The sequence below is a fragment of the Camponotus vicinus genome, unplaced genomic scaffold, assembly GCF_025532165.1.
Source record: "Camponotus vicinus isolate PSW18456_S1 unplaced genomic scaffold, iyCamVici1.0 SCAF_10, whole genome shotgun sequence".
NCBI classification, from domain to species: domain Eukaryota; kingdom Metazoa; phylum Arthropoda; class Insecta; order Hymenoptera; family Formicidae; genus Camponotus; species Camponotus vicinus.
The window spans coordinates 9,936,298-9,950,831 of NW_028141946.1; the positions used below are offsets into that span (position 1 = coordinate 9,936,298).

General features: G+C 27.1%; 2 long non-coding RNA genes and 1 pseudogene across 2 annotated transcripts; all 3 read left to right on the forward strand.

Annotated features, from left to right (window-relative positions):
* Positions 1-604: 604 nt before the first annotated feature.
* On the forward strand, positions 605-2,618 carry LOC145961138 (uncharacterized). The gene is made up of 3 exons (XR_014435568.1): positions 605-680; positions 1,235-1,446; positions 2,395-2,618. It is a non-coding gene; the product is annotated as an uncharacterized LOC145961138 (long non-coding RNA).
* Positions 2,619-6,616: 3,998 nt separating this feature from the next.
* On the forward strand, positions 6,617-7,370 carry LOC145959982 (uncharacterized; annotated as a pseudogene).
* A 5,359-nt stretch (positions 7,371-12,729) lies between these two features.
* Positions 12,730-14,033, forward strand: LOC145960939 (uncharacterized). The gene is made up of 3 exons (XR_014435499.1): positions 12,730-13,213; positions 13,546-13,663; positions 13,946-14,033. It is a non-coding gene; the product is annotated as an uncharacterized LOC145960939 (long non-coding RNA).
* The last annotated feature ends 501 nt before the right edge of the window (positions 14,034-14,534 follow it).

Sequence of the window (14,534 nt, forward strand, 5' to 3'; positions counted from 1 at the left end):
ATCGTCAAGATAATGAGATACCGAGACATTTATTATCGCTTTAAACAGCACCCTTTGTAACAGACTCCGATATAAAACACTTTGTTATTATATTATCTTTTATTATATACTTTCGCGCTGAAGATGACCCAAAAATAGGGTCGAAACGTTCGTTATCCTCTCTTTGTATGCTTTAATATCAATATTTATTTGATTGTAATATAAATAAATGTGTTATAACATCGACACTAGACTCGTATTGCCATTATAACTGTTTTGTTAATTTGATATTTCGAGTCTTATATTTATTAATTTTTATATTTAATGTTATGATATAATTTTTTCTAATACGTGTATGCATGTGTGTGTTATTAATATAAAGAAATAATATATCATTATATATAATGCACATTATATGTATAATAATATATATAATTTATGCTATTTTATAGTCTATTCTCATAAAATTTTATTTACTGTTAAATTGAGGATAAAAAGTGTGTTCGAGTAGTATTCGAAATGTTTCGATATGTTATCATTTGATCGGCTTATCGCTCGCTTTTTGGCGCTCCGTTGCTTGGATTGCGTGTGCGAGGGATGGGGGCATCGGCAAGCGTGGTACAGCATAAAGTGTAACTAACCTGCGTAACACGTAACACGAGTCAGTTTATTCAGGATACGAGAGCGGGACGGTCGCAATGGTAAGTACAAAAAAATTACTTGCATCGATATCATTAAATGCAGTATATCTTTACAATAATGTTATATTCACATTATTGTGAATATAATATTATTGTGAATATAAACATTTAATGAACCTTAAGTCTCATAGTATCAAAATACTCGCGACTCAAAGTTCGGTACAAAATGAATGCATGATCATTTTGCGACAAATTTTGGATCGAGATTATATTGTCGAAATAATACGGTTCTTTACAGTTTTAATTGTTTCAATTTGTTAAAAGGAATGAGATGACGTGAGATTGAGTAATATAGAATATTTTTTAACATCGTTTTTTTATTAAAGTGCTTCAAACTCGAATATTTACATTAATCGTGTCATCTATTGAAATAAATAAATCCAGCGTATCTCTTTTATAATTAATTATATCGGTGAATAGAGCTTTGAACATGTCGAAATTTCTTGCTTTTAATCTATCTCATTTTGACCTTTATTAGTGACTAAATTATATTTGTATTATTTTTCACAAGTTTTTAATTTTTATAATGTATAATTTTTAATCAATTTTTTTAGGAAAAAAACATGTCTGTGACGGTGACGATGCCGACGACGACGATAATGTCGACGACGATGACGATGTCGACGACGGTGACGACGCCGGCCACTATCGTGACAACGTCGACGACGGCGGCAACGATGACGACGTCGACGACGGCCGCACCAGTGACGACGTCAATGGTGAAGACGCCGACACCACAACATCGTCAATTTCGATAACATTAAATGTAAGTATTATCAAATTTTATAAAATATTTAATTAATTACAGTTTTATTTCGCATTTATTATTTATAGATTATTAATTAGATTATTAATAGATTATTAATATTGAAAATACAATTAATTGAAGGTGCAATTATTTAAAAAATATGAAAAATTCATTTTCCAATCATGCAGTTCAATAGTCTGATTTTTTCATATATCAATTGATAAAATATTTATTTTTCTTTTTATCATATAAAAATGTTTGTTTTCTCAAATTGTTGCAAATATTTATCTTTTTAATTTAATAGTTTTATTACGAAATTTAAAAATTGTATTATTACATGAAAAAAAATAAGATTAATAATCAGTGATAATATTAATCTTTAAGAATATGTGTAATGTAAAATTTTCATGTAAAATGTGAAAAAAGTGTATCACATTAAGTACTACTAATATTATCGATAATCAATATAATATATAATAATATCAATATAATAATATCTTATTAAATATATTTTTAGATATATTAATTAGATTTATATTACATACATTTATTAGAGATACATTTTTAATATAAAAAAATTTTATGTGCTATTTTAAATACAACAGTTCATAAAGATAATTGTTGCATTATTATAAAATGTGGCACCTAGTACTTATGATATACGCTTTTTTTTATATAATATTTTGCATGAACATTTTACAGATATCCTTAAAGTATATATAATAAATAAAAATTATTTAACATAATCTTTTCTTACATTGCAAGCAATAGCTTTCTATCAGTATTATATTATCAGTATTATATTATCTATCAGTATTATATTGTAAATAGCCATTGTTTCTATTAATAGCATCAAAAAATGATTTATATTTATATTAATACGTTGCAAATTATATATATGTATTTCTTATCTTAACATTTTATTTTAACATAATTTATCTTAATTTAATTTATTTTACGTTTCAGAAAGAAGAATTAAATACTTTAATAAGTACGGCCATCGAAACGGCCGTAAGAGGTTTGACGAGGGGAAGAGGAATGCGAGGAAGAGGAGGACGAGGAAGAGGAGGACGAGGAAGAGGAGGACGAGGAAGAGGAGGGCGAGGAAGATGGGGACGAAGCAGAGGAGGCAGGGGGGCGTATCACTTATATTTTTACAATTAATACATTTTAACATATATTTTAACTCTAACAAGATATAACATTTTAAAAATAACAATAATTAATAATAAATTATTTTTATAACAAATAGTTACATATAATATAATAATAAAGAAAACTCATTTCAATATTAATATTTTTATTTATATACACATTTCCATTCTTATCCCTATTAGTATACCTCTACACCATCATTGTCAATTATTGCACATCTTCGAGGCATATTTTCCACCAATTTTAAAGCTCTAATAGTGAAGATTGCCATATCGAAATCTGTGGAGATAATTGTTTCATCATATATTTTTTCCACGTAATTTCATCTTCTCATTTCATCTTTCAATTAGATACGCTTGTGATGATACTAGTCTAATTATAAGTTTGGACATTATTTTCTTCCTCTCATTTTAGATAAAAATAATTTTAAAAATTTTGATCATTATCCTTTTGAAGAAGTTAATAGTGGTGATTGGACGATTTATTAATACAAAAGCGTCATAGTACTGATTGAGTAGTACAGTATAGTATGTAATGGTTTTCATTTTTTTGTAATAAAATTATTGGTTTAAAAATTATATCGGCCACACTCTTATTAAACAGACTGTAATTTGTGATGTCTTAAATAAATTGCGATATCCTATTTGAAGAACCTATATAGTAATTGTTTAAAAAAAGAATGCAGTTACATATTGCAAATTACATACTGCATATTGCAAATTGCAAATTTATTCTTAATAACAAAAGTATGTTATCCAATCGATTTATCTTTTACTCTATGTAGAAAATTATTAAGATAAGGATATCAAAAATGAATATATTACGAAATATTTTATATTTTTTTCTAGAGATGTCAAAATGAAGCATAGAAAATCTCAACTATTCATTTTTCTTTTCATTATTCTACTTTTTATTTATTATTCTACTCTAACAATTTTTTACATCAAATGTAACAAAGAGTTGATTTATATAAGATTCATATATTTTATATAAGAAAATTATGATAATTTCGTTTAAAAAAGTAATGATCTTAAAATCTCATAAATGCCTTCACTTACAAAAAATTATTAGTAGTATATTATGGCTCTCTGGATATCGTACAACTTCCATTATTATAATATGTATATATAATAGAGGTGATATATATATATATATATATATATATATATATATATATACATATCTTTCTCTCCTGTATATACACACATATACACAATTGTTTTGTTTTCTTTATTCTTTGTTTTCTTTTTATGCATTTATTATCGCTTTCTGTTATTCGCCATAACAGAACGCATTAACATTCATCGCATATTATGACAAATAAAGTCTAGAGAAAAATCATTTTTATTCTACGAAATAAATTTTAATTTTAATTTTTTTATTATTTAAAATAAAGACGCACACACAATTTCTAACATTATTTAATAAAAGAATAATTTCAAAACGATAGATAATATTAACAAATTATTCTTGGATATCAATAAAGAGTAATATAATGTTTTTATACTTTATGTATAAATAATATAATGTCATAATTATGAAATTAAATATTAATATAGTTAGTTATATTTTTAATACACTGAATAATTTATTTATTATTTTTTAATCATGTAAAGTCTAATTTATAACTTTTTATTATTATTGTTAATAAACATATATAGTAATATTTTAAAATTATATACACTAGTAATATACTCGATTGAATATACAGGGTGTTTCAGAGCAATCGTATCAGCAATTTTTGGAGGAAACAACGCATTTTTGTGAAAAATGTTTCATACAAAAGTTGTAGGGATATAAGTGGCGCATTATATAATAATATTAGTATGACCTTGAATAGCATCGTCAAGATCACATAAAAATCACGTTGAATTTTTTAAATGGAACTCGCTATTTTTCATTACATATTCTTGTAGCTTACCTCGAGAGCTTTCCAAAACACTATAATGAAGTTATTTTTCATTAAATACTTTCCGAGTTACGAAGCTTGAAATTACGTTACTTCCTCAAAAAACTGCTGATACGGTCGCTCTGAAACACCCTGTATACTATATAAGTATAATTTTTAAATATTTTATTTCCTTTTTATTATAGGAAATACAAAATTGGAAAAATGGTCTTCTAATTCTCTTCGACGTGCAGGATTGTGTGAAGACCACTTTTCTCAAGAAGCATTTACAAATAATAAAGGATTAAAACGTACCGCCATACCAATTCCCTTTAATGAAGACAATGAATTAAATAATGAAAGAAAAAAAATCATGAAAAAGGAACAAGCATTTCAGATAAAAAAGAAATAAATACAAAAGAAATATCTATGAGGGAGAATACTTCATCAGTGTCATTTGCACCTAATAATGAAAATAATGAAATAATAAATGAGCAACTAGTTATAGAAGAACGTCCAATATGATGTTATCAATCAGCACATTTACATTTTGATTCTTTCACGGAAGAAGAAGATACAATGGAATGGATGAATATTGAACCTTCTATTGAACCTAACTCTACACCTCTTTTGTGTAATAAAAAAACAAAACGTAATGATAATAATAAAACAATAATAAGTAATTTATGCAAGCAAATTAAATCTTTAAAATCCGAAAATACAAAATTACGAAGGCAAATCAATGATTTAAAATATCGTTTACGTCGTATTCCACGAATGGGTAAAAAGTCGAAAAATAAAAAGCAAATATTAAAAAAAATAATAGATGAACAAGATTTGCATCCTGTTGCGAAAGCAATGATAAAATTGCAACTACATACACCTCACGCAGCATACACCGAAGAAGAAAAAAATCTTTCAAGACAATTGTACTATTATTCAGCTGCTGCTTTTCACCGTTTAAGAAAAGCAGGTTGCAATTTCCCAGGACAACGAACTATTAGAAGATGGCTGGAAGAATATGATATACGGCCAGGATTTTGTAATTTTATATTTGAAAAATTAAAAGAAAAGATTTCTCACTTACCAATGGAGGAAAGAGTGTGTGCTTTAAAATGGGATGAAATGGCTATAAAAGCTTACGAAGAATATTCGCTAAAATTAGATGAAGTAGAAGGCCTTGTTGATCTTGGACCTCTAGGAAGAAAATCTGAAAGAGCTAAATGCATATTTGTGTTTTGTCTAGATAGCTTAAATGCACGTCATGCATGGCGACAGCCTTTAGCATATTTCCTTCCAGGGAAATGCTTGAAAGCAGAGGAAATAATAATATTATTGAAAGAATGTCTAGATAGATTGAACGAAACGGGTGCTGATGTGCAACTTGTTACATGTGATCAAGGTACATGTAATCAAAGTGCTTACACTCAACTCGGTATTAACCCAGAAAATCCATACTTTATACATAATGGGGAAAAATATAACGCATCGTTCGATTTCCCGCATTTAGTTAAAAAATTAGCAAGTTTCCTCAGAACACATGGAAACATTTACTGCGATGGAAAAGTTATCGCGTCATATTCGGATTTCGAAATGACATGGTCTATCGATAATGCCACAAAAGGAGGTTCAAATTTATTATCTCATATAACAGAAGCACATATTCGTCCAAATACTTTCGAATCAATGAATGTGAAAAGAGCATTTCAGATATTCAGCCATACTTTTGCAGCTGCGATAAGAACAGCCGGCCATGAAAAAGAATTAAATACAAATACATGGCAAGCGACAGCTGATTTTGCAGAGCGCTTAAATAATATTATTGATGCGTGCAATAGTTATAGTCTTAATATTTCATTTGGTGGTAAAAGACCATTATCTTCCAAAAATTCAGATATTGAAAATCTATTAAGAGATTTTATCAAATGGTGCTCAAAATGGTCTAAGTCAGCAGAAATAATAAGTAAAATTCCTTGTTTTAAAGGCTTTATTTTAACCATAACAGCGATTCTTGAAACTTTTAAAAAGCTTTCAAATCAATATGAAGGATTTGAACTTGCAACATTATGTAATCAAGATTCAGTAGAACATTTATTTTCAAAACTGAGACAACGCGGAGGATTTAATCCTAATCCAACCGCAAGAATGATCCGATTGTCTATTAGACATGTACTTTCCACAGGATACATTCAAACTAGCGATAAAGGAAATGTTCAATGCTCAGAAACTGAAACTCTGATAAATCAACCAAGTCGACTCGTTAAAAGGATAGAAAATACTATGAGCAATACCGTTATAGAATATGATGAACCTGAAAACGAATTGTTTACTGAAGATGTAGATATTCTTCTTAAAGAATGTGATATCGAAGAAATTGAAAATATAAATTCATTTGACAGCAATTATGATGAAAATGCTATCGCATATTTTGCTGGATTTGTGGCGCGACAAAGTATTGCAAAAAGCAACTGTGAGCACTGTCGTAACGATATGATGAAAACTCCAATGGATGAATCAACTGCAAATGAAAAATATATAGAATTTCGTGAATATCCAAATAAAGATGAAGATGCTCCAACAGTGACAAAATTAGTGCGTCCAACAACTCTATTTACTAATATTATGAAATTGCAATTGTTAGCATTTAATCGTACGTGGCAATATCATTGGGCATCTACACAGATTCTTGAAAAAAATTATGACTGAATGTATATATGCAACGAGTAAAACATATCCAAAGTGGTTAGATAAAAATGAAGAATGTTATGATTATCGAATACAAACGTTAAAATATATGATTACTGTAAAGTTGTATTCCCGCACAAGATATAACAATCTTGCAGCAAAAATATCTAATATATCTTCCCACAGAAAAGTTAAAAAGTTTTTAAGCAAGTAAAAGTATATTAGAATACATTTTTAGCATTATTATATTACAAAAAAGGAGGAAAAATATAATAAAGAAAAAATATGATAAGGAGCAAAAGAATGAAGCAAAAAGGAAAAAGTAAAAATGGAAAATAACAATAAATATTTTTATAAAGAAAGGTAAGCAAAAAGGTAAGCTAAAAAATGCAAATTAAAAAGTAACAATAAATAAAACAACATAGAACGCATAGAAAGCATTATTTAAATAAAACAATATATTCAAATATAAGTATTTTCTTTTTTTCTTTACTATTTTGTTCTTTTCTTTAGTACTTTCTTTTTTTCTTCATTATATGTATCTTACAATTTTGTCATTGTGTAAGAAAAAATATTTACTGCACCATTGCATCATAATATTGGATTTATTATCAAAAATTATATTGCTCTGTGCAGTGAGTATTATTTTCTAGTAATGAGACAAAGAAGCATGAATTTTTCAATTTCCTAAAAGGTCACATCACAATTGAAATAATTGTATAAATCGTAAACTAGCAGATTTCATCACGGAATAGAAAGAAATTTTAATATCATGTTAAGAAATTGTAAAATCATGTATTTTCTTATTACTAATGACATATAAGATACATATAGTAACGAGTTAAGAAAGTACACATGATATGATATATAACATAATAATGTAATAAACATATGATATATACAATGTATGATATATGTATGTAAATGTTAGCACACGGTATTCAATAATTATAATAATATAAATAAATGATAAATATAAATACAAATGAACAAAGAATAGAAATATGTAATTATAATAATTATAAGTACAACGTATAAAAACAAAAAAATATACAAGAATACCGTGAGAGAGAGAGAGAGAGAGAGAGAGAGAGAGAGAGAGAGAGAGAGAGAGAGAGAGAGAGAGAGAGAGAAATATGTAATATATCAAAGTATATATATATAATAAGACGTCACAATATATTAATATAACTAAATTTTATTGAATATAAAAATTTTTAACAATATATAAATGGGAAAAAGAGACGTCAAAAAAAATAATTAATTTTTCAAGGATATTATAATTGATATAATATATAATATTAATTTATTAAAGAAATCTATATTGTATAGATTTATCCGTGATAAGATCTGCTAGTTTCAGATTTATGCAATTATTTCAACTGTGATTGTGACATTTGCGTCTTATACTGATTAACGCCAACAAAAATATCAAAACGTACATAAGTCTTAATTATGAACCTCCAATTTTAGAATTTGTTAAATATGCGTTCTATGTTAAATTAAATTTATAGATTATTTTCTTAACATTATTCTCTTTTTAAAATTAAATAATTTTTTGAAAATTTCTAAGCACTTCTAAAAAATTATAATCTGTCTAAAAAAAAATAATTTGTATGTATATGTATTTGGGATATATTTTTATATTATGATACTTTTAAGATTATTATTTCATTACAAAATTGACATTGCACCTAAGATAACAATTTTTATTTCAACCTTCATCTTGAAGAAGTCATGTTTTCATTACGAAGACATGCCTTTAAAATGAAATGAAATAAAAATTGAAAAAGCAAAGAGTAGTTATAAATTTTATCTTGAAATTATAAGATTTAAAAATCCTAATTTTAAAATAAAATTTATTAACTTATTATGACAAAAGAAACATTTTTTTACAAATAAACATATTTCAATATATTTTAAATGAAACTGGTATCCGATTTTGCGAATAAAATATTTCTTATTATTTTCAAATTTATTTTTTAAATTTTAAGTTAAAATTTAAAAATAAATAATATATAACATAAAAACATTAATATTTTATTAATGAAATAGGGTACTAGTATTATTTTTTTTAATCCAACATTTCCAAATATATCCCTTTCATTGTATTTGTTTCCTAGAAATTATATATGTATGTACGTAACATTTATATAAATTAGTATACGCAAAACTGAATATAAAAAACTATAAAAAATATAATAAAATATAAAATATAATAAATATAAATAACTAAACATATTTTAATCTTTTTTACTTATAAATTTTATATTATATATAATATATATTTTTTTTAAATCTCTTATCTATGCTAAGAATGCTCTTTTTTATTTCACGGTAAGTTCCATTATTTTTTTCTTTTGTGTTAATCACATACTTTCTGTTCATATGATCTTTTGTAATTGCATAAATTTTCATTTATTTTAGATATATTGTATATTTGTTTTTAGATATATATCTTTTTAATATATACACATATGTTAAATAGTAAATTTCTTATTTTTTAAATTTTAGCATATATTATATTAAATAAAAATGTTTTTCATTTTTTTTAACTAAAATAATACTATGCATTATCAATAAATAATATGCAAGTATATAAATTTTAGACTATTTAAACTATTTCATAGAAGAGATTATTTTGAAAAATATAATTATCTTTAGTATATGAGACATATTCAGTTCTTTTTATAATAGCAATATTAGTAATTAATAATAAATTTCATAATAAGTGTATGTTTATGTTTATATCATTTATAAAATTGTTTATATTAATGCATAAATTGCTGTGTACAGAATTCTTAGTTTTTTATGTTTCATTATCTATTTTTATTTACAATTAGATTTTTAAATTGTTAAAATTACATTTTTAATGTCAATTATATATTGTGTACACATCCACACACACAACATACGCGCGTGCGTGTATATATATATATATATATATATATATATATATATATATACAGGGTGAGCCATTTTAATTAACGCACGCAATTATTTCGGAAACAAAGCATTTTAGAGAAAAATGTTTCAGACAAAAGTTTTATGGTTTCGAGGGGGCCATAAGATGGTATCATTGGTTTGACCTTGAAGAGTTATTTGAAGGTCACATGAAGGTCACCTTCAATTTCTTAAATGGAACCTACTATTTGTCATTGCACATTCTTGTAGCTTATCTCGAGAGCTTTCCAAAACACTATAATTAAGTACTTTTTCGTTAAGTACTTTTTGAGTTATGAGGCTTGAAATAATTTCTTAATTTTACATAAACCGTAAAATATCTTGTAAAATATTCATTTTTCGATTATCTTATCTTAATACTTTTATGTACAAAATAATGAGAGGAATCAATTGGTGTAAAGAAAACATATAGTTGTTTTTAAGAAAAAATATGGAATTGTTAATTGCAAATTATATATTTTTTCTTCAAAACAACTATGTGTTTTCTTTACACCAGTTGATTCCTCTCATTATTTTGTACGTAAAAGTATTAAGGTAAGATAATCGAAAAATGAATATTTTACAAGATATTTTACGGTTTATGTAAAATTAAGAAATTATTTCAAGCCTCATAACTCAAAAAGTACTTAACGAAAAGGTACTTAATTATAGTGTTTTGGAAAGCTCTCGAGATAAGCTACAAGAATATGCAATGACAAATAGTAGGTTCCATTTAAGAAATTGAAGATGACCTTCATGTAACCTTCAAATAACTCTTCAAGGTCAAACCAATGATACCACCTTATGGCTCCCTCGAAACCATAAAACTTTTGTCTGAAACATTTTTCTATAAAATGCTTTGTTTCCGAAATAATTGCGTGCGTTAATTAAAATTGCTCACCCTGTATATATATATATATATATATATATATATATATATATATATAAATGTTGCGTACGTAAATAAAATACATTTTACTATATAACATATCATAATGTCTGCATTAAAAATTACTTTCTCCTTTTTTATTACCTTTGCAATAAAAATATGAGCGTAAAAAGCAATATAAATATGTAACATAAGTATCGATTAAATAAATCATAGTTTAAATGTTGTGTAGTGGCTCGACGGAAAGCGTTCGGTCTTACATGATGTACTATGCTATGAGATGCGGAGTTCGGATCCGAGTTTTTCGACAATTCTTTTTTTTTATTTATTTAAATCTATCATATGATCGAAACGTATTTGAAAAATGCAATTGTAGCATAATATTATAAGCAAAGAAAAAGATGTATAAAAATTTCTTTCATTTTTATAATCTAGTAAAAAGCTATTAATTTTACTACATTATAAATATGAAAGAAATAATTTTTATACATCTTTTTCTTTGTTTATAATATAATTGCATTTTCCAAATGCGTGCGATCATACGATAGACCTAAATAAATAAAACAAAAAAATTCTTAAGAAACTCGGCTCCGAATTCTGCATCTTATAGCATGTAAGACCGAATGCTTTCCATCGAGTTGCTATACAACATTTAAATGAAGATCTATTTAATCCCTACTTATGTTACAAACTTATATTGCTTTTTACGCTTATATTTTTATTGCAAAGGTAATAAAAAAGGTGAAAATAACTTTTAATGCAGATATATATGATACATTATATATAGTAAAATGTATTTTATTTGCGTACGCAACATTTATATGTATTGCGCGTCCACGCGCGTGCGTGTGTGTTTGTGTGTGTGTATAATTGTTAATATATATAAAACAATATAATTTTATATATAATATATATATAAAAGTATACACAAGAGTTAAGCGAGTGAGCAAACGAGAAGATAATAAGAGCGATCGAGATAGAAATAGCACGCGCGACGAGGACTCGAGAATCGAGTCTTCCTTGCACACTATTTCTCTCGCTCTCTTTGATTACTGTCTCGCTCGCTTCTATTATTGTCTCGCTCGTTCCTGTTATTGTTTCGCTCACTCTTACATAGTCGTCTTATATATTCTCATGTTCATCTCGCTTGCTATCAAGCCTATCGCTGACAAGTGTGAAACTATAACAAATAAATAAATAAATAAATAAATAAATAAATAAATAAATAAATATATATATATATATATATATATATATATATATGTATATAAAAGTTTTAATTTTTAATGGATATTTAAATAGTCATAAATCATTATAGATAACGAAAAGTTCCCCATATCGAGGATTTTAAAATATCTTACATGAGATTTCATTTATCTTTATAGTATTTCACGAGTATATTATCTTATTATAGAAAATAAAATACACATTTCATTCGTTTGAAAGTAATTTTAGTAGAATAATGAGAATTTTGCGATTAAAATAACATCAAACACGACATAAATCGAATAAATGTAGTTAAATATATAATTAAAATTTTTATTATGAGACTCAAATTAAAAATTATCCGATTTACGTCGTGTTTGATATCATTTTAATCGCAAAAATCTCATTAATTCATTAAAATTATTTCCCACCCGATACAATAAAAAATAAAAGTTTTAATTTTTATTTTATAACATGTTTACATTCTCGTGAATTACGAATGGATAGAGGAAGCGAGAAAGCCGATTGTGCGAGACTTCGGAACTCTTTGATGACAGGTTATCTCGCTCGCACTCTACTCGCGATCTTGTTCTCTCTGTCACACTTGACAGTTGTGTTGGACAATTCGGAAAGATAAGCAGAGCCAAGAATCGAGAGCGAGACCGCGAGTAGAGTGCGAGCGAGATAACCTGTCATCAAAGAGTTCCGAAGTCTCGCACAATCGGCTTTCTCGCTTCCTCTATCCATTCGTAATTCACGAGAATGTAAACATGTTATCCTTTAAGAAAAAAGGCGTGTTACCTGGGTGAATTTCGTTTTTATCGAAGTTTTGAAGCCTCTTTTCCGTGAGGCTGATTGGCTGTCTCGATTCGCGTTGTGCGTTATATTCATAGCATCAGGTATCTCGAGGGTTAACAGTTTGACAGTTGTTCAAAAATAAAATTATATTTATGTGCGGCTGTTTATTGTGTTTTTTTGAGATTTCGTGTGAGAAGAAAGAAGAAGAAAAATAGATTAAGGTATGTATATTATAACATAGCTATTTGAAAAAAATGTATAAAGGGGGAGAGGAAACGAGAGAGAGAAAAAAAGAGAGAGAGTGTGTGTGTGTGTGTGTGAGAGAGAGAATAATTAAATATTAAAGGGGGAGAGGAAACGAGAGAGAGAGAGAGAGAGGGAGAGAGAGAGAGAGAGAGAGAGAGAGAGAGAGAGAGAGAGAGAGAGAGAGAGAGAGAGAGAGAGAGAGAGAGAGAGAGAGAGAGAGAGAGAGAGAGAGAGAGAGAGAGAGAGAGAGAGAGTGAAAATCTTCATTACGCACATAAATTTGAAAATTCCATTAATGTTTATTTAGAGAAAGATTATAAAAGAAGATTCAAGAAGATCTGAGCAGGATTAAAACAGAAAAAAAAAGAAAGGAAGAGGAAGAAATATAGAATATATAATAGTTAAAGAAGAATTGAATAAAAGAGGTATACAAGTATAAATAAATTATATTAAAATTTCTGGTTTTCTATAAGCTGTAAAATTTATGAAGTTCTAAGTTCTTATTTCATTAAGTTCTTATTAAATTTATAGAGAGAAAAAGAGAGAGAGAGAGAGAGAGAGAGAGAGAGAGAGAGAGTGTGTGTGTGTGTGTGAGAGAGAGAGAGAGTGTGAGAGAGAGAGAGAGAGAGAGAGAGAGAGAGAGAGAGTGTGTGAAAATCTTCATTACGCACATAAATTTTAAAATTCTACTATTACTCTTTATTTAGAGAAAGATTATAAAAGAAGATTCAAGAAGAACTAAACAGGATTAAAACAGAAAAAAAAGAAAGGAAGAGGAATAAATATAGAATAGATAATAGTTAAAGAAGAATTGAATAAAAAAGGTATACATGTATAAATAAATTATATTAAAATTTCTGGTTTTCTATAAGCTGTAAAATTTATGAAGTTCTAAGTTCTTATTTCATTAAGTTCTTATTAAATTTATAGAGAAAAAGAGAGAGAGAGAGAGAGAGAGAGAGAGAGTGTGTGTGAGAGAGAGAGAGAGAGAGAGAGAGAGAGAGAGAGAGAGAGAGAGAGAGTGTGTGTGTGTGTGTGAGAGAGAGAGTGTGAGAGAGAGAGTGTGAGAGAGAGAGTGTGAGAGAGAGAGAGAGAGAGAGAGAGAGAGAGAGAGAGAGAGAGAGAGAGAGAGAGAGAGAGAGAGAGAGAGAGAGAGAGAGTGTGAAAATCTTCATTACGCACATAAATTTTAAAATTCTACCATTACTGTTTATTTAGAGAAAGATTATAAAAGAAGATTCAAGAAGAACTAAACAGGATTAAACCAGAAAAAAAAGAAAGGAAGAGGAAGAAATA